The 20,977-nt window shown below is 39.0% G+C and overlaps 1 long non-coding RNA gene across 1 annotated transcript; it reads right to left on the minus strand.

Moving 5' to 3' along the window:
* On the minus strand, positions 3,871 to 20,016 carry LOC107608688. The gene is made up of 3 exons (XR_001612974.1): positions 20,006 to 20,016; positions 10,934 to 10,940; positions 3,871 to 4,287 (listed from the first exon to the last, which is right to left on the minus strand). It is a non-coding gene; the product is annotated as an uncharacterized LOC107608688 (long non-coding RNA).

A 20,977-nucleotide genomic window follows, 5' to 3' on the forward strand; every position in this document is an offset into this window, starting at 1 on the left:
TCGTGGTACCCATGCCTAAGGAGGAAGGAAAGAGGAAGAATGTTAAATATAGAGAACTAAAAACCAGAGGGAGAAAATTTCAAGTGATAATGGATGCCAAAGAAAAGGTAATAGCTTAAATACATGGTAACTACAACATGTAGGTAAGACATCAATTAAGAGCGAGAAAGGCAATTCATAGTAATTAGATGCAAGAGGTTAAAAGCATGCAAGTAATAGGCATGAGAAGCATAGCTCAAACATCAATGATTAAATGTGCCAAATTAAGGAGCACCAGTATACTGACAACTGTGAGTGATAATCTCAAATACATGTGGAGTCCAAGTGTCGTGAAAAAGAGGCGTTAAAGTATAAGAGTAAAATGAAATATGATGCAGAATGCCATAAGAGTTTTTTCACAAACACTTGGTGTGCAAGTTAAAATAGGAGTGAAAATAATGAATCCAAATGTATGAGAGCTAAATTTAAATGTCAATTGTCAAATCACTCTTCATAATTTTCACAAGCTTAATGGTAATAAGGTATTATCCAAATAAAGTTCCAACACCAACATAAGAATGTATAAAAAAGAAACCATAAATAACTAAGATAACATAAAATTGGAAAGAAAGAAAAATAAATAAATGCAATAATTAAAAGAAGGAGGAAAGAGTAGATAGGGGGAAGAAAAGAAACCTGAGGTAGAAAGTAGTAGATAGTAAGAAGAAATAAGGAAGAAAGAGGGAAGAAGAAAGAAGAAAGAATTAGGAATGAAAAAGAATTAGGATTAGGGGATGGGAGAATTGAAATCAAGCGGTGTAGTGATTCAATTGTGCGTCGCACGTAACGCGTACGCGTACATCACGCGTACGCGTGGGTCGCATATTGTTCAAGCGATGCGTAAGCGTCTGGGATGCGTGCGCGTGCCTTTGGTTGTGCGAATCATGCGAGTCCAGGCCCGCGCATGCACAACTCTCTGTTCATTTCGCACAGAGGCCAAAATTGCTTGCGACCCGTGCGCGTCAGGTACGCGCATTGGTGCGCAGAAATCGTGACGATCCATCTTCTTTGGTAACGGCGCTGAAAACTCAATACGCACGTTTATAATCTTAATTCTTTGTCAAAATTTCGCACAACTAACCAGCAAGTGCACTGGGTCATCCAAGTAATAAACCTTACGTGAATAAAGGTCGATCCCACGGAGATTGTCGGTATGAAGCCAAGCTATGGTCATCTTGTAAATCTCAGTCAGGCGGATTCAAATGGTTATGGAGATTTAATAATTAAAATATAAATAAAATGTAAAATAAAGATAGAGATACTTATGTAATTCATTGGTGAGAATTTCAGATAAGCGTATGGAGATGCTTTGTCCCTTCTGTCTCTCTGCTTTCCTACTGTCTTCATCCAATCCTTCTTACTCCTTTCCATGGCAAGCTGTATGTCGGGCATCACCGCTGTCAATGGCTACATCCCGTCCTCTCAGTGAAAATGGTCCAAATGCTCTATCACAGCACGGCTAATCATCTGTCGGTTCTCGATCATACCGGAATAGGATTTACTATCCTTTTGCGTCTGTCACTACGCTCAGTACTCGCGAGTTTGAAGCTCGTCACAGCCATCCCTTCCCAGATCCTACTCGGAATACCACAGACAAGGTTTAGACTTTCCGGATCTCAGGAATGGCCATCCATGGGTTCTAACTTATACCACGAAGACTCTGATCTCACGATCAGGAGGCTAAGAGATACTCATTCAAGCCTTGTTTGCATGTAGAACGGAAGTGGTTGTCAGGCACGCGTTCATAGGTGAGAATGGTGATGAGCGTCACATAATCATCACATTCATCATGTTCTTTGGTGCGAATGAGTATCTTAGAATAGGAATAAGCTGAATTAAATAGAAAATAGTAGTAATTGTATTAATACTCGAGATACAGCAGAGCTCCACACCTTAATCTATGGAGTGTAGAAACTCTACCGTTGAAAATACATAAGAACAAGGTCCAGGCATGGCCGAGAAGCCAGCCCCTAGACGTGATCAATATGATCCAAAGATAAACTCAGAATGCATAAGATGTAAATACAATAGTAAAAAGTTCTATTTATACTAAACTAGTTACTAGGGTTTACAGAAATGAGTAAATGATGTAGAAATCTACTTCCGGGACCCACTTGGTGTGTGCTTGGGCTGAGCATGAGCTTTAAACATGTAGAGACTTTTCTTGGAGTTAAACGCCAGCTTTGGTGCCAGTTTGGGCGTTTAACTCCACTTTGCAACGTGTTTCTGGCGTTTGACTCCAGAATTGGGCAGAGAGCTAGCGTTCAACGCCAGTTTGCATCATCTATACTCGGTCAAAGTATAAACTATTATATATTTCTGGAAAGCCCTGGATGTTTAATTTCCAACGCAATTAAGAGCACGCCATTTGGAGTTCTGTAGCTCTAGAAAATCCATTTCGAGTGCAGGGAGGTCAGAATCCAACAGCATCAGCAGTCCTTTGTCAGCCTCTGAATCAAATTTTTGCTCAGGTCCCTCAATTTCAGCCAGAAAATACCTGAAATCACAGAAAAACACACAAACTCATAGTAAAGTCCAGAAATGTGATTTTTAATTAAAAACTAATAAAAATATAATAAAAACTAACTAAAACATACTAAAAACAATGCCAAAAAGGAAACATAGCCCAAATTAGATGAGCGGGACTTATAGCTTTTTGCCTCTTGAATAGTTTTGGCATCTCACTCTATCCATTGAAGTTCAGAATGATTGGCATCTATAGGAACTCAGAGTTCAGATAGTGTTATTGATTCTCCTAGTTCAGTATGATGATTTTTGAACACAGCTTCTTTATGAGTCTTGGCCGTGGCCCTAAGCACTTTGTTTTCCAGTATTACCACCGGATACATAAATGCCACAGACACATAATTGGGTGAACCTTTTTAGATTGTGACTCAGCTTTTCTAAAGTCCCCAATTAGAGGTGTCCAGGGTTCTTAAGCACACTCTTTTTTTGCTTTGGACCTTGACTTTAACCGCTCAGTCTCAAGTTTTCACTTGACACCTACACGCCACAAGCACATGGTTAGGGACAGCTTGGTTTAGCCGCTTAGACCGGGATTTGATTCCTTTAGGCCCTCCTAACCACTGATTCTCAAAGCCTTGGGATCCTTTTTATTACCCTTGCCTTTTGGTTTTAAGGGTTATTGGCTTTTTGCTCTTGCCTTTTGGTTTTAAGAGCTTTGGCTTTTTTTGCTTGCTTTTTCTTTTTCTTTCTATTTTTTTTTCGCTATTTTTTTTTTCTGCAAGCTTTGTTCTTTGCTGCTTTTTCTTGCTTTAAGAATCATTTTTATGATTTTTCATATTATCAAATAACATGTCTCCTTGTCATCATTCTTTCAAGAGCCAACATATTTAACATTCTTAAACAACAACTTCAAAAGACATATGCACTGTTTCAAGCATTCATTCAGAAAACAAAAAGTATTGTCACCACATCAATATAATTAAACTAAGTTCAAGGATAAATTCGAAACTCATGTACTTCTTGTTCTTTTGAATTAAAACATTTTTCATTTAAGAGAGGTGATGGATTCATAGGACATTTATAACTTTAAGACAAAGTTTACTAACTACTAATGATCATGTAATAAAGACACAAACATAGATAGGCACATAACATATAAAAACGAAAAACAGAAGAAATAAGAACAAGGAATGAATCCACCTTAGTGATGGTGGCGTTTCCTCCTTGAGGAACCAATGATGTCCTTGAGCTCTTCTATGTCTCTTCTTTGTCTTTGTTGCTCCTCCCTCATTGCTTTTTGATCTTCTCTTATTTCATGAAGCATGATGGAGTGCTCTTGATGTTCCACCCTTAGTTGTCCCATGTTGGAACTTATTTCTTCTAGGGAGGTGTTGATGTTCTCCCCAAAAGTTATTTGGAGGAAAGTGCATTTGAGGCATCTCCGGGATCTCATGGTGATGAGCTCCATACGCCTCTTGAGCTCCATTAATGGGCTCTCTTGCTTGCTCCATCCTTTTCTTGGTGATGGGATTTCCTTCCTCAATGGAAGTGTCACCTTCTATGAAAGCTCCAGCTGAGTAACATAGATGGCAAATTAGATGAGGAAAAGCTAGCCTTGACCCAGGAGAGGGCTTGTCGGCTATTTTTTTAGAGTTCACTGGAGATGACTTCATGAACTTCTACTTCCTCTCCAATCATGATGCTATGAATCATGATGGCCCGATCCACAGTAACTTCAGATCGGTTGCTAGTGGGGATGATGGAGCATTGGATGAATTCCAACTATCCTCTAGCTATAGGCTTGAGGTCCAGTCTTCTTAGTTGAACTGGCTTGCCTTTGGAGTCAATCTTCCATTGAGCTTCTTCCACACATATGTCCACAAGGACTTGGTCCAACCTTTGATCAAAGTTGACCCTTCTAGTGTAGGGGCATGCGTTTTCTTCCATGTTTGGCAAGTTGAACGCCAACCTCACATTCTCCGGACTAAAATCTAAGTAATTCCCCCGAACCATTGTAACATAGTTCTTTGGATCCGGGTTCTTACTTTGATCATGGTTCTTGGTGATCCATGCATTGGCATAGAACTCTTGAACCATTAGGATGCCGACTTGTTGGATGGGGTTTGTTAGAACTTCCCAATCTCTTCTTTGAATCTCATGTCGGATCTCCGGATACTCATTTCTTTTGAGTTTGAAAGGGACCTCGGGGATCACCTTCTTCTTGGCCACAACATCATAGAAGTGGTCTTGATGGGCTTTGGAGATGAACCTTTCCATCTCCCATGACTCGGATGTGGAAGCTTTTGTCTTCCCTTTCCCTCTTCTAGAGGATTCTCCGGTCTTAGGTGCCATCAATGGTAATGGAAAAACAAAAAAGCTATGCTTTTACCACACCAAACTTAGAATATTGCTCGTCCTCGAGCAATAAACGAAAGAATAGAAGAAGAAGAAGAAGAAATGGAGGAGGTGGAGAAGGAGATGTGTGTTTCGGCCAAGAAGGGTATAGAGGGGTGTGTTGTGTGAAAATGAAGAGGAATGGAGAGCTTTATATAGGGAAGGGAGGGGGGGTAAGGTTTCGGCCATATGGGTGGGTTTGGGTGGGAAATTGGTTTTGAATTTCGAAGGTGGGTGGAGTTTATGAGGTAGGTTTATGGGGAAGAGTGGGTAGATGTGAGTGGTGAAGGGTTAATAGGGAAGAGGGATGGAGATGATAGGTGAAGGGTTTTGGGGAAGAGTGATTATAGGATTGTGTGAAAGAGGGGTGAGAAGAGAGTGAGTGGAGGTAGGTGGGGATCCTGTGGGGTCCACAGATCCTGAGATGATCCTGTGGGGTCCACAGATCCTGAGATGATCCTATGGGATCCACAGATCTTGAGATGATCCTGTGGAGTCCACAGATCTTGAGGTGTTCAAGGATTTACAACCTTGCACCAAATTGGGCATGTAAAATGCCTTTGCATCCAACTCTGGGCGTTCAGCGCCAAGTTGGTGCCTATTTTGGGCGTTCAACGCCCATTTGTAGTCCATTTCTGGCGTTGAACGCCAGAACCATGCTTGTTCTGGGCGTTCAGCGCCAGCTCTTCTCCAGGGTGCAATTCTGGCGTTCAGCGCCAGATTGGTGTCCATTTTGGGCGTTCAGCGCCCAGACACTACCCATTTTGGGCGTTCAGCGCCAGAACTATACTCTGTTCTGGCGTTGAACGCCAGACAGGTGCTTCCTCCTGGGTGTGATTTTTCTTCTGCTGTTTTTATTTTTTCTGTTTATTTTGTGACTCCACATGATCATGAACCTATAAAGACATATAACCAATAAAAATATAATTAGATAAACATTGGTTTGCCTCCCAACAAGCACTTCTTTAATGTCAATAGCTTGACAGTGGGCTCTCATGGAGCCTCACAGATGTTCAGAGCTTTGTTGAGACTCCCCAACACCAAACTTAGAGTTTGACTGTGGGGGCTCTAGCTGACTCTGTAGTGAGAGAAGCTTTTCATGCTTCCTCTCCATGGTTGCAGAGAGAGATCCTTGAGTTTTAAACACAAGGTTGTCCTTATTTAATTGAAGGACTAATTCACCTCTGTCAACATCAATCACAGCTCTTGCTGTGGCTAGGAAGGGTCTTCCAAGGATGATGGATTCATCCTCATCCTTCCCAGTGTCTAGGATTATGAAATCAGCAGGGATGTAAAGGCCTTCAACCTTTACTAACATGTCCTCTACTTGTCCATAAGCCTCTTTTCTTGAGCTGTCTGCCATCTCTAATGAGATTCTAGCAGCTTGCACCTCAAATATTCCCAGCTTCTCCATTACAGAGAGTGGCATGAGGTTTATCCCTGACCCAAGGTCACATAGAGCCTTCTCAAAGGTCATGGTGCCTATGGTACAAGGTATGGGGAACTTTCCTGGATCCTCTTTCTTCTGAGGTAGTCTCAGTAATTCCAATGCATTTAGTTCATCAGTGAACAGGGGAGGTTCATCTCCCCAAGTCATTTTACCAAATAAGTTGGCATTCAGCTTCATGATTGCACCAAGGAACTTGGCAACTTGCTCTTCAGTGACATCCTCATTCTCTTCAGAAGAGGAATACTCATCAGAGCTCATGAAGGGTGTAAGGAGATTCAAAGGAATCTCTATGGTCTCTAGATGAGCCTCAGAGTCCGTTGGTTCCTCAAAGGGAAACTCCTTATTGATCACTGGACGTCCCAGGAGGTCTTCCTCACTGGGATTCACGTCCTCTCCTTCCTCTCTAGGTTCGGCCGTGTTGACTATATCAATGGCCTTGCACTCTCCTTTTGGATTTTCTTCTGTATTGCTTGGGAGAGTACTAGGAGGGATTTCAGTGATCCTTTTACTCAGCTGGCCCACTTGTGCCTCCAAATTTCTGATGGAGGACCTTGTTTCATTCATGAAACTTAAAGTGGCCTTAGATAGATCAGAGACTAGATTTGATAAATTAAAAGTATTTTGTTCAGAGTTCTCTGTCTGTTGCTGAGTAGATGATGGAAAAGGTTTACTATTGTTAAACCTATTTCTTCCACCATTATTAAAGCCTTGTTGTGGCTTTTGTTGATCCTTCCATGAGAAATTTGGATGATTTCTCCATGATGAGTTATAGGTGTTTCCATAAGGTTCACCTAAATAATTTACCTCTGCTATTGCAGGGTTCTCAGGATCATAGGCCTCTTATTCAGAAGGCGCCTCTTGAGTACTGTTGGATGCAGCTTGCAATCCATTCAGACTCTGAGAAATCATATTGACCTGTTGGGTCAATAATTTGTTCTGAGCCAATATGGCATTCAGAGTATCAATCTCAAGAACTCCCTTCTTTTGAGGCGTCCCATTGCTTATAGGATTTCTCTCAGAAGTGTACATGAACTGGTTGTTAGCAACCATGTCAATAAGTTCTTGAGCTTCTGCAGGCGTTTTCTTTAGGTGTATGGATCCACCTGCAGAAGTATCTAATGACATTTTAGCTAAGTCAGACAAACCATCATAGAAGATATCCAGGATGGTCCATTCTGAAAGCATGTCAGTAGGACACTTTTTGGTCAGTCCTTTGTATCTCTCCCAAGCTTCATAGAGGGATTCACCTTCTTTCTGTCTGAAGGTCTGAACGTCCACTCTAATCTTACTAAGCTTTTGAGGAGGAAAGAACTTGGCTAGGAAAGCCTTGACCAGCTTATCCCATGAGTTCAGGCTATCCTTAGGTTGAGAATCCAACCAGAGTCTAGCTCTGTCTCTTACAGTAAAGGAAAAAGCATGAGCCTGTAGACTTCAGGATCTACTCCATTATTCTTTACAGTATCACATATCTGCAAGAATTCAGTTAAGAACTGAAAGGGATCTTCAGATGTAAGTCCATGAAACTTGCAATTTTGTTGCATTAGAGAAACTAGCTGAGGTTTCAGCTCAAAATTGTTTGCTCCAATGGTTGGGATGGAGATGCTTCTTCCATGTAAATTGGAATTTGGTGCAGTAAAGTCACCAAGCATTCTCCTTGCATTGTTGTTGGGTTCGGCTGCCATCTCCTTTACTTGTTCGAAATTTTCAATCAAGTTGTCTCTGGATTGTTGTAATTTAGCTTCTCTTAGTTTCCTCTTCAGAGTCCTTTCAGGTTCTGGATCAGCTTCAACAAGAATGCTTTTTTTCTTGTTCCTGCTCATAAGAAAGAGAAGAGAACAAGAAAAGAAGAGGAATCCTCTATGTCACAGTAAAGAGGTTCCTTATTGTTAGTAGAAGAAAAGAAGAAGAGAAAAATCTGAACTCAGAGAAAGAGAGAGGGTTCGGATTTTTGGTGGGTGAAGGAGAGATGTTAGTAGATGAATAAATAAACAGAAGGAGATGAGAGAGAAGAAGAATTTTTCGAAAATAATTTTTAAAAAAGAGTTAGTGATTTTCGAAAATAAAAATTAAAAAGTAAAATGATTTAGTTAATTAAAAAGAAATTTTTGAAAAAGGGGGAGATATTTTCGAAAATTAGAGAGAGAGAGTTAGTTAGGTAGTTTTGAAAAAGATAAGAAACAAACAAAAAGTTAGTTAGTTAGTTGAAACAAATTTTGAAAATCAATTTTGAAGAGATAAGAAGATAAGAGGTTAGAAAAGATATTTTGAAATCAAATTTTTGAGAGAGGTAAGATAAGAAGATATTTTTGAAAAGATATGATTGAAATTAGTTTTGAAAAAGATTTGATTTTTAAAATCACAATTAATGACTTGATTCACAAGAAATCATAAAATATGATTCTAGAACTTAAAGTTTGAATCTTTCTTAACAAGTAAGTAACAAACTTCAAAATTTTTTTGAATCAAAACATTAATTGTTAATATTATTTTCGAAAATTATGTGATAAAGATAAGAAAAAGATTTTTGAAAAATATTTTGAAAAAGATTTTTGAAATTTTCGAAAATAATGAAAAAGATATGATTTTTGAAAAAGATTTTGAAAAAGATAAGATTTTCAAATTGAAAATTTGATTTGACTCATAAGAAACAACTTGATTTTTAAAAAATTTTGAAAAAGTCAACTCAAATTTTCGAATTTGATGAGAGAAAAAGGGAAAGATATTTTTTTTTATTTTTGAAACTTTTATGAAAAACATGAAAATGATGCAATGCATGAAAATTTTTGGATCAAAACAATTAATGCATGCAAGAATGCTATGAATGTCAAGATGAACACCAAGAACACTTTGAAGATCATGATGAACATCAAGAACATATTTTTGAAAATCTTTTTATGCAAAGAAAACATGTAAGACACCAAACTTTAGAAATCTTTCATGTTTAGACTCTAACAAACGAAAAATGCATATGAAAAACAACAAAAGATGCAAAACAAGAAAAACATCAAGATCAAACAAGAAGACTTACCAAGAACAACTTGAAGATCATGAAGAACACTATGAATGCATGAATTTCGAAAAATGCAAGATGCATATGCAATTGACACCAAACTTATGATATGACTCAAGACTCAAACAAGAAACACAAAAAATATTTTTGATTTTTATGATTTTCTAATTTTTTTGGTATTTTTCAAAAATTATATGAAAAAGAAAAATAAGGATTCCAAAATTTTTAATATGAATTCCAAGAATCTTGCATTCTTAGTCTAAAGCTTCAGTCCAGGAATTAGACATGGCTCACTAGCCAGCCAAGCTTTCAATGAAAACTCCGGTCCAAAACACTAGACATGGCCAATGGCCAGCCAAGCTTTAGCATGTAACTCAGACATGACATGCCTGACATACCCTACAGTCGTATAACAGCTGATGGTTGGAAGCCTCAGTCCAAAAGAATTTAGACATGGCTTTACAGCCAGCCAGGCTTCACATGCTTCATGAAACACTAGAATTCATTCTTAAAAATTCTGAATCTAAAAAAAAAAATTTTTCGAAAACAGATGAGAAATTTTTGAAAGATTTTTGAAAAATTTTTGAAAAGAAAACGAAAAGAAAATTACCTAATCTGAGCAACAAGATGAGCCGTCAGTTGTCCAAACTCAAGCAATCCCCGGCAACGGCGCCAAAAACTTGGTAACGCGGAATCGTGATTACACTTTAATTATGTAAAATTCATTGCTCTTTCTTTCCCTGGCAATGGCGCCAAAAACATGATGCCAATACCATGGTTCACAACTCCGTGTAATTGACCAGCAAGTGCACTGGGTCGTCCAAGTAATACCTTACGTGAGTAAGGGTCGATCCCACGGAGATTGTTGGTATGAAGCAAGCTATGGTCACCTTGTAAATCTCAGTCAGGCAGATATAAATTGATAATGGAATTTTCGAATAATAATTAAATAAACATAAAATAAAGGATAGAAACACTTATGTAAATCGTTGGTGAAAGTTTCAGATAAGTGTATAGAGATGCTTTTGTCCCTCTGAATATCTGCTTTCCTGCTGTCTTCATCCAATCAGTCTTACTCCTTCCTATGGCAAGCTTTATGTAATGCATCACCATTGTCAATGGCTACTTTCGGTCTTCTCTCGGAAAAATGATCCAAATGCCCTGTCACGGCACGGCTAATCGTCTGTCGGTTCTCGATCATGCTGGAATAGGATTTACTATCCTTTTGCGTCTGTCACTACGCCCAGCAATCGTGAGTTTGAAGCTCTAATCTATGGAGTGTAGAAACTCTACCGTTGAAAATACATAAGTAAAAGGTCCAGGCATGGCCGAGATGGCCAGCCCCCAAAATGTGATCTAGGATAGCATAAAACTGATCAAAGATGTCTAATACAATAGTAAAAGGTCCTATTTATACTAGACTAGCTACTAGGGTTTACATGAGTAAGTAATTGATGCATAAATCCACTTCTGGGGCCCACTTGGTGTGTGCTTGGGCTGAGCTTGAATGTTACACGTGCAGAGGCCATTTGTGGAGTTGAATGCCAGGTTTTGATCCATTTCTGGCGCTGAACTCTGGTTCTTGATCCATTTCTGGCGCTGGACGCCAGATTTGGGCAGAGAGCTGGCGTTGAACGCCAGTTTACGTCGTCTATCCTCGAGCAAAGTATGGACTATTATATATTGCTGGAAAGCCCTAGATTTCTAATTTCCAACGCAATTGGAAGCGCGCCATTTGGAGTTCTGTAGCTCCAGAAAATCCACTTTGAGTGCAGGGAGGTCAGAATCTAACAGCATCTGCAGTCCTTCTTCAACCTCTGAATCTGATTTCTGCTCAAGTCCCTCAATTTCAGCCAGAAAATACCTGAAATCATAAAAAAACACACAAACTCATAGTAAAGTCCAGAAATGTGAATTTAACATAAAAACTAATGAAAACGTCCTGAAAAAGTAACTAGATTCTACTAAAAACATACTATAAACAATGCCAAAAAGCGTATAATTTATCCGCTCATCAATGCCACAGACACATAACTGGGTGAACCTTTTCAGATTGTGACTCAGCTTTGCTAAAGTTCCCAATTAGAGGTGTCCAGGGTTCTTAAGCACACTCTTTTTTCTTTGGATCACGACTTTAACCGCTCAGTCTCAAGCTTTTCACTTGACACCTTTACGCCACAAGCACATGGTTAGGGACAACTTAGTTTAGCCACTTAGGCCAGGATTTGATTCCTTTAGGCCCTCCTATCCACTGATGCTCAAAGCCTTGGATCCTTTTTATTACCCTTGCCTTTTGGTTTTAAGGGCTATTGGCTTTTTCTGCTTGCTTTTTTTTCTGCAAGCTTTTGTATTCACTACTTTTTCTTGCTTCAAGAATCATTTTTATGATTTTTCAGATCATCAAATAACATTTCTCATTTTTCATCATTCTTCAAGAGCCAACATATTTAACATTCATGAACGACAAATTCAAAAGACATATGCACTGTTCAAGGATTCATTCAGAAAACAAAAAGTATTGTCACCACATCAAAATAATTAAACTAATTTCAAGGATGAGTTTGAAATCATGTACTTCTTGTTCTTTTGTAATTAAAACATTTTTCATTTAAGAAAGGTGATGGATTCATAGGACATTCATAACTTTAAGGCATAGTTACTAGACACTAATGATCATATAGTAAAGACACAAACATAAATAAAACATAAAGCATAGTAAATGAAAAACGGGTAAATAAGAACAAGGAGATTAAGGAACGGGTCCACCTTAGTGAGGGTGGCGTCTTCCTCTTCTTGAAGAGCCAATGGTGCTCTTAAGCTCCTCTATGTCTCTTCCTTGTCTTTATTGTTCCTCCCTCGTAGCTTTTTGATCTTCTCTAATCTCATGGAGGATGATGGAATGCTCTTGGTGCTCCATCCTTAGTTGTTCCATGTTGGAACTTAATTCTCCTAGGGAGGTGTTGATTTGCTCCCAATAGTTTTGTGGAGGGAAGTGCATCTCTTGAGGCATCTCAGGGATTTCTTGATGATGAGCTTCCTCATGCGTCTCTTGAACTCCATGAATAGGCTCTCTTGTTTGCTCCATCCTCTTCTTGGTGATGGGCTTATCCTCATAAATGAGGATATCTCCCTCTATGTCAATCCCAGCCGAATTGCAGAGGTGGCAAATGAGGTGAGAAAAGGCTAACCTTGCCAAAGTGGAAGGCTTGTCAGCCACCTTGTAGAGTTCTTGAGGTATAATCTCATGAACTTCAACTTCCTCCCCAATCATGATACTATGGATCATGATGGCCCGGTCTACAGTAACTTTAGACCGGTTGCTAGTAGGAATGATTGAGCGTTGAATGAACTCCAACCATCCTCTAGTTACAAGCTTTAGGTCCAGTCTTCTCAGTTGAACCGGTTTGCCTTTTGAGTCAATCTTCCATTGAGCTCCTTCCACACATATGTCCATGAGGACTTGGTCCAACCTTTGATCAAAGTTGACCCTTCTAGTGTAGGGGCGTGCGTTTTCCTCCATCATTGGCAAGTTGAATGCCAACCTTACACTTTTTGGACTGAAATCTAAGTATTTCCCCCGAACCAAGGTAAGCCAATTCTTGGGATTCAGGTTCATACTTTGATCATGGTTCCTAGTGATCCATGCGTTCGCATAGAACTCTTGAACCATTAGGATCCCGACTTGTTGAATGGGGTTGGTGAGGACTTCCCAACCTCTTCTTTGAATTTCAAGTCGGATCTCCGGATACTCATTCTTCTTGAGCTTGAAAGGAACCTCAGGGATCACTTTCTTCTTGGCCACAACTTCATAGAAGTGGTCTTGATGGACTTTTGAGATGAATCTCTCCATCTCCCATGACTCAGAGGTGGAAGCAATTGCCTTCCCTTTCCTCTTTCTTGAGGTTTCTCTGGCCTTAGGTGCCATCAATGGTTATGGAAAAACAAAAAAGCTATGCTTTTACCACACCAAACTTAGAATGTTTGCTCGTCCTCGAGCAAAAGAAGAGGAGAAATAGTAGAAGAAGAAGAAGAAGAATAGAGGAGAAGGAGAGATGGGTATATTCGGCCAAGGGGAAGAATAAAGGGTTGTGTTATGTAAAAATAAAGAAGTAGTGAGGGGTTTATATAGTGGAGGGGGGATTTTTTGGGTTCGGCCATTTAGGGTGGGTTTGGGTGGGAAAGTGTGGATGGATATGAGTGGTGAAGAGGTGATGGGGAAGAGAGATTGAGGTGATTGGTGAATAGGTGTTTGGGGAAGAGGGTTATTGGATTGTGTGAGGAAGAAGAGAGAAGGTGAGTTGAGGTAGGTGGGGATCCTGTGGGGTCCACAGATCCTGAGGTGATCCTATGGGGTCCAAAGATCCTGAGGTGATCCTGTGGGGTCCACAGATCTTGAGGTGTCAAGGAATTCACATCCCTGCACCTTTTAGGCATGTAAAACGCCCTATGTATGCAATCCTGGCGTTTAACACTAGACTGCTGGCCATTTCTGGCGTTAAACGCCACTTTCATGCCCATTTCTGGCGTTAAACGCCAGTTCCATGCTTGTTTTTGGCGTTTAACGCCAGCTTTCCTCACTGTGCAATCCTGGCATTTAAACGCCAGACTGCTGCTTGTTTCTGGCGTTTAACGCCAGTTTCATGCTCTGTTATGGCGTTAAACGCCAGTAAGCTCTTCCTCCAGGGTGAGCTGTTTTTCATTCTGTTTTTCATTCTGTTCTTCCTCCAGACTGGTGCCCATTTCTGGCATTAAACGCCCAAAATGGTGCTAGACTGGGCGTTTAATGCCCATTCTGCTAGCCTTACTGGCGTCTAAACGCCAGTAAGCTCTTCTTCCAGGGTGAGCTATTTTTCATTATGTTTTTCATTCTGTTTTTGATTTTTCAGTAATTTTTGTGACTTCACATGATCATCAACCTACAGAAAACATAAAATAGCAATGGAAAATAAATAAACATAAGTAAATAACATTGGGTTGCCTCCCAACAAGCGCTTCTTTAATGTCAATAGCTTGACGGTGAGCTCCCATGGAGCCTCACAGATGTTCAGAGCATTGTTGATACCTCCCAACACCAAACTTAGAGTTTGGATATGGGGGTACAACACCAAACTTAGAGTTTGGTTGTGGCCTCCCAACACCAAACTTAGAGTTTGACTGTGGGGGCTCTGGTTGACTCTACAGTGAGAGAAGCTTTTCATGCTTCCTCTCCATGGTTATAGAAGGAGATTCTTGAGTTTTAAACACAAGGTTGCCCTCATTCAGTTGAAGGATCAATTCTCCTCTGTCCACATCAATCACAGCTTTTGCTGTGGCTAGGAAGGGTCTTCCAAGGATGATAGATTCATCCTCATCCTTCCCAGTGTCTAGGATTATGAAATCAGCAGGGATGTAAAGGCCTTCAACCCTTACTAACACGTCCTCTACTTGTCCATAAGCCTCTTTTCTTGAGTTGTCTACCATCTCTAATGAGATTCTGGCAGCTTGCACCTCAAAGATCCCAAGTTTCTCCATTACAGAGAGTGACATTAAGTTTATGCTTGATCCCAGGTCACACAGAGCCTTCTTAAAGGTCATGGTGCCTATGTTACAGGGAATTAGGAATTTACTAGGATCTTGTTTCTTTTGAGGTAGAGTTTGCTAAACCAAGGCATTTAGTTCCTTGATAAGCAATGGAGGTTCATCCTCCCAAGTCTTATTACCAAACAATTTGGCATTCAGCTTCATGATTGCTCCTAAATATTGAACAACTTGCTCTTCAACAATGTCTTTATCTTCTTCAGAAGATGAATAGTCATCAGAGCTCATGAATGGTAAAAAGAGATTCAATGGAATCTCTATGGTCTCTAGATGAGCCTCAGATTCCTCTGGTTCCTCAAAGGGAAACTCCTTATTGGTCATTGAACGTCCCAGGAGGTCTTCCTCACTAGGATTCACGTCCTCCTCCTCCTCTATGGGTTCGGCCACACTAAGCAAAGTTATGGCCTTGCACTCTCCTTTTGGATTTTCTTCTGTATTGCTTGGGAGAGTACTAGGAGGAGTTTCAATGACTCTTTTACTCAGTTGGCCCACTTGTGCCTCCAAGTTTCTAATGGAGGACCTTGTTTCATTCATGAAACTCAAAGTGGCCTTAGATAGATCAAAGACTAAATTGGCTAAGCCAGATGGATTCTGCTCAGACTTCTCTGTCTGTTGCTGAGTGGATGATGGAAAAGGCTTGTTATTGCTAAATCTGTTTCTTCCACCATTGTTAAAGCCTTGTTAAGGCTTTTGTTGATCCTTCAATGAGAAATTTGGATGATTTCTCCATGAGGGATTATAGGTGTTTCCATAGGTTTCACCCATGTAATTCACCTCTGCTATTACAGGATTCTCAGGATCATAAGCCTCTTCTTTAGAAGATGCCTCTTGAGTACTGTTGGTTGCAGCTTGCAATCCATTCAGACTCTGAGAAATCATATTGACTTGCTGAGTCAATAATTTGTTCTGAGCTAATATGGCATTCAGAGCATCAATTTCAAGAACTCCCTTCCTCTAAGGCGTCCCATTATTCACAGGATTCCTTTCAGAAGTGTACATAAAATGGTTATTTGCAACCATGTCTATGAGTTCCTGAGCTTCTGCAGGTATTTTCTTTAGGTGAATGGATCCACCTACAGAAGTGTCCAATGACATCTTAGCTAATTCAGACAGACCATCATAGAATATATCCAGGATGGTCCATTCTGAAAGCATGTCAGAAGGACACTTTTTGGTCAGTTCCTTGTATCTCTCCCAAGCTTCATAGAGGGATTCACCTTCTTTTTGTCTGAAGGTTTGAACATCCACTCTAAGCTTACTAAGCTTTTGAGGAGGAAAGAACTTGGCTAAGAAAGTCGTGACCAGCTTATCCCAAGAGTTCAGGCTATCCTTAGGTTGAGAATCCAACCATATTTTAGCTCTGTCTCTTACAGCAAATGGGAAAAGCATAAGCCTGTAGACCTCGGGATCAACCCCATTGGTCTTAACAGTATCACAAATCTGCAAGAATTCAGTTAAGAACTGAAAAGGATCTTCTGATGGAAGTCCATGAAACTTGCAGTTCTGTTGCATCAGAAAAACTAATTGAGATTTAAGCTCAAAATTGTTTACTCCAATGGTAGGGATTGAGATGCTTCTTCCATGTAAATTGGAATTTGGTGCAGTGAAGTCACCAAGCATCTTCCTTACATTGTTATTATTTTCGGCTGCCATCTCCTTTTTCTTTTCGAAAATTTCTGTAAGGTTGTCTCTGGATTGTTGTATTTTAGCTTCTCTTAGTTTCCTCTTTAGAGTCCTTTCAGGTTCAGGATCTGCTTCAACAAGAATGTTCTTGTCCTTGCTCCTGCTCATATGAAAAAGAAAAGAACACAAAAGAAAATATGAAATCCTCTATATCACAGTATAGAGATTCCTTATGCAAGTATAAGAAGAAAAGAATATAAGAAGGAGAAGAGAAGAACTCGAACACAGAGAGGAAGATGGTGTTCGAATTTTTGGGTGGAAGAGAAGTGTTAATAGATGAATAAATAAATAGAAGGAGATGAGGAAGAGAAGAATTCGAAAATTCAATAAAAATAAAAATTAAAGTTAAAATTCGAAAATAAAAATTGAAACTAAATTAAATTAAAATTTAAAACAATTAGTTAATTAGAATTGAATTTTGAAAAAGAGGGAAGGGATTTTCGAAAATTAGAAAGAAAAAATTAGTTAGGTAGTTTTGAAAAAGATAAGAATTAAACAAAAAGATAAGATGAATTTAAAAAGATTTGAAAATCAATTTTGAAAAGATAGGAAGTTAGAAAAGATTTTGAAATTGAATTTGAAAAAGATGTGATTGAAATTTATTTTGAAAAAGATTTGAAAAAGAATTTTGAAAAGATTTGATTTTGAAAATTAAAGTTGATTACTTGACTAGCAAGAAACAAAAAGATATGATTTTGAAAATTAAAGATTGAATCTTTCTTACTAGGCAAGTAACAAACTTAATATTTTTGAATCAATCACATTAATTGTTAGCATTAAAAAGATTTTGAAAATAAATTTTGAAATTTTCAAAATTAAGAAAGGAAATAATGAAAAAGATTTGATTTTTGAAAAAGGTTTAGAAAAGATAGAATTTTTAAATTGAAAATTTGATTTGACTCATAAGAAACAACTAGATTTTAAAAATTTTTTAAAAAGTCAACTCAAATTTTTGAAAATTATGAGATAAAAAAGGGAAAGATATATATAATTTTTTTTTATTTTTGAATTTTTAATGAAGAAAGAGAAAAACAATAAAAAGACTCAAACATGAAAATTATGAATCAAAATACAAGATGCATGCAAGAACACTATGAATGTCAAGATGAACACCAAGAACACTTTGAAGATCAAGATGAACATCAAGACTTATTTTTGAAAATTTTCAAAAAAAGAAAAACATGCAAGACACCAAACTTAGAAATTTTCAAACTTTAGACACTAACAAATTAAAAATGCATATGAAAAACAACAAAAGACACAAATCATAAAAATGCAAAGATCAAACAAAGAAGAACATCAAGAACAACTTGAAGATCATGAAGAACACCATGCATGTATTTTTCGAAAATTTAAAGCAAAACTAAAAAGATGCAATAGACACCAAACTTAAAAATTGACACTAGACTTAAACAAGAAACATCAAATTTTTTGTTTTTATGATTTTATTAAAATTTTTTTTTGATTTTTCGAAAATTACTTTGTGAAAAACGAAAAAGAATTTTTTTTTGTATTTTTCAAAAATAAGAAATAAAAAGCTTAAAAATAAAATAAAATTACCTAATCTGAGCAACAAGATAAACCGTCAGTTGTCCAAACTCGAACAATCCCCGGCAACGGCGCCAAAAACTTGGTGCGCAGAAATCGTGACGGTCCATCTTCTTTGGTAATGGTGCTGAAAACTCAATACGCACGTTTATAATCTTAATTCTTTGTCACAATTTCGCACAACTAACCAGCAAGTGCACTGGGTCGTCCAAGTAATAAACCTTACGTGAGTAAGGGTCGATCCCACGGAGATTGTCGGTATGAAGCAAGCTATGGTCATCTTGTAAATCTCAGTCAGGCGGATTCAAATGGTTATGGAGATTTAATAATTAAAATATAAATAAAACGTAAAATAAAGATAGAGATACTTATGTAATTCATTGGTGAGAATTTCAGATAAGCGTATGGAGATGCTTTGTCCTTTCTGTCTCTCTGCTTTCCTACTGTCTTCATCCAATCCTTCTTACTCCTTTCCATGGCAAGCTGTATGTCGGGCATCACCGTTGTTAATGGCTACATCCCGTCCTCTCAGTGAAAATGGTCCAAATGCTCTGTCACAGCACGGCTAATCATCTGTCGGTTCTGGATCATACCGGAATAGGATTTACTATCCTTTTGCGTCTGTCACTACGCCCAGTACTTGCGAGTTTGAAGCTCATCACAACCATCCCTTCCCAGATCCTACTCGGAATACCACAGACAAGGTTTAGACTTTCTGGATCTCGGGAATGGCCATCCATGGGTTCTAACTTATACCACGAAGACTCTGATCTCACGATCAGGAGGCTAAGAGATACTCATTCAAGCCTTGTTTGCATGTAGAACGGAAGTGGTTGTCAGGCACGCGTTCATAGGTGAGAATGGTGATGAGCATCACATAATCATCACATTCATCATGTTCTTGGGTGCGAATGAGTATCTTAGAATAGGAATAAGCTGAATTGAATAGAAAATAGTAGTAATTGCATTAATACTCGAGGTACAGCAGAGCTCCACACCTTAATCTAAGGAGTGTAGAAACTCTACCGTTGAAAATACGTAAGAACAAGGTCCAGGCATGGCTGAGAGGCCAGTCCCTAGACGTGATCAATATGATCTAAAGATAAACACAGAATGCATAAGATGTAAATACAATAGTAAAAAGTTCTATTTATACTAAACTAGTTACTAGGGTTTACAGAAATGAGTAAATGATGTAGAAATCCACTTCCGGGGCCCACTTGGTGTGTGCTTGGGCTGAGCATGAGCTTTAAACATGTAGAGACTTTTCTTGGAGTTAAACGCCAGCTTTGGTGCTAGTTTGGGCGTTTAACTCCACTTTGCAACGTGTTTTTGGCGTTTGACTCCATAATTGGGTAGAGAGCTGACGTTCAACGCCAGTTCGCATCGTCTAAACTCGAGCAAAGTATGAACTATTATATATTGCTGGAAAGCCCTGGATGTCTAATTTTCAACGCAATTAAGAGCGCGCCATTTGGAGTTCTGTAGCTCCAGAAAATCCATTTCGAGTGCAGGGAGGTCAGAATCCAACAGCATCAGCAGTCCTTTGTCAGCCTCTGAATCAGATTTTTGCTCAGGTCCCTCAATTTCAGCCAGAAAATACCTGAAATCATAGAAAAACACACAAACTCATAGTAAAGTCTAGAAATGTGATTTTTAATTAAAAACTAATAAAAATATAATAAAAACTAACTAAAACATACTAAAAACATACTAAAAACAATGCCAAAAAGCGTATAAATTATCCGCTCATCACGCATGCGTGGATGACCAAATGGTGAACGTGACGCGTACGCGTCAGGGACGCGTACGCGTGGGTGAATTTGTGCTTCTAACACGATACCAGTGCCAAGCCATCACAACTCTCTGCCAAAACACATAATTACGCCGAATTTCAGAATCACGCGCATACGTCAGGGACGCTTACGCGTGGTCTGGCAGAACCGCAAGCAACGCACACGCGTCAGGGACGCTTGCGCATCGTCCACCATTTTTTTTAATGCAAAATGCAGAATGCAGAATGCAGATGACTATGCAAAAATTATGAATGAATGCTGATAAAAACAAAATAAAATAAAGCTAAGAATGAAAAGGAACGATCATACCATGGTGGGTTATCTCCCACCTAGCACTTTTAGTTAAAATCCTTAAGTTGGACGTTTGGTGAGACCCTTGTCATGGTGGCTTGTGCTTGAACTCATCCAGGAATCCCACCAATGTTTGTAATTCCAATAGCCTCCGGGGTCCCAAATTAGGCACATAAAGCCTTTAAGCAAGTTAAAGCAAGTGACAAGGCCCCAAGAGTGTTGATTGTGGGAATGAATTCCGGGGTCCCAAACCTTGCTTTTACACCCATCTTCTTGTTGATCATCATTTTTCCACTTGGGTGGTGAGTAATCGAAATTCTCACTGAGGCATCCAAACAACCTCCTAGACCCATTCAATTGAGACTTATACCAATCCTTGCACTTCAACTTGGAGCGTGCAACCATATTGAACCTTGCAGGAAAACTCCTACCAGTACCCATCTCCCTCTTACTCTTAATGCCACAAAGAGCTCTAAGTTGATCATCTGTCTCAAGTAAACCATATTCAAGTTGGAAAGTAAAGGTCCAGGATAAGAATTTTACCCACTTGAATGTTGTATTGGATGGTAATGGCTTTGGGAGAGGTGTTTCCAATGATCTTGCAAGTTCCACTCCCTTGTGCTCTTCTTTGAATTCTTCCACCTCCTTGCAAGCCTCTTTAACTTCAACCTTTTCCTCTTGGTAGTTTTCTTCCAATTCAATATCTGCTTCATTGCTTACCAA

Source organism: Arachis ipaensis, chromosome B07, assembly GCF_000816755.2.
Source record: "Arachis ipaensis cultivar K30076 chromosome B07, Araip1.1, whole genome shotgun sequence".
Lineage (NCBI taxonomy): Eukaryota > Viridiplantae > Streptophyta > Magnoliopsida > Fabales > Fabaceae > Arachis > Arachis ipaensis.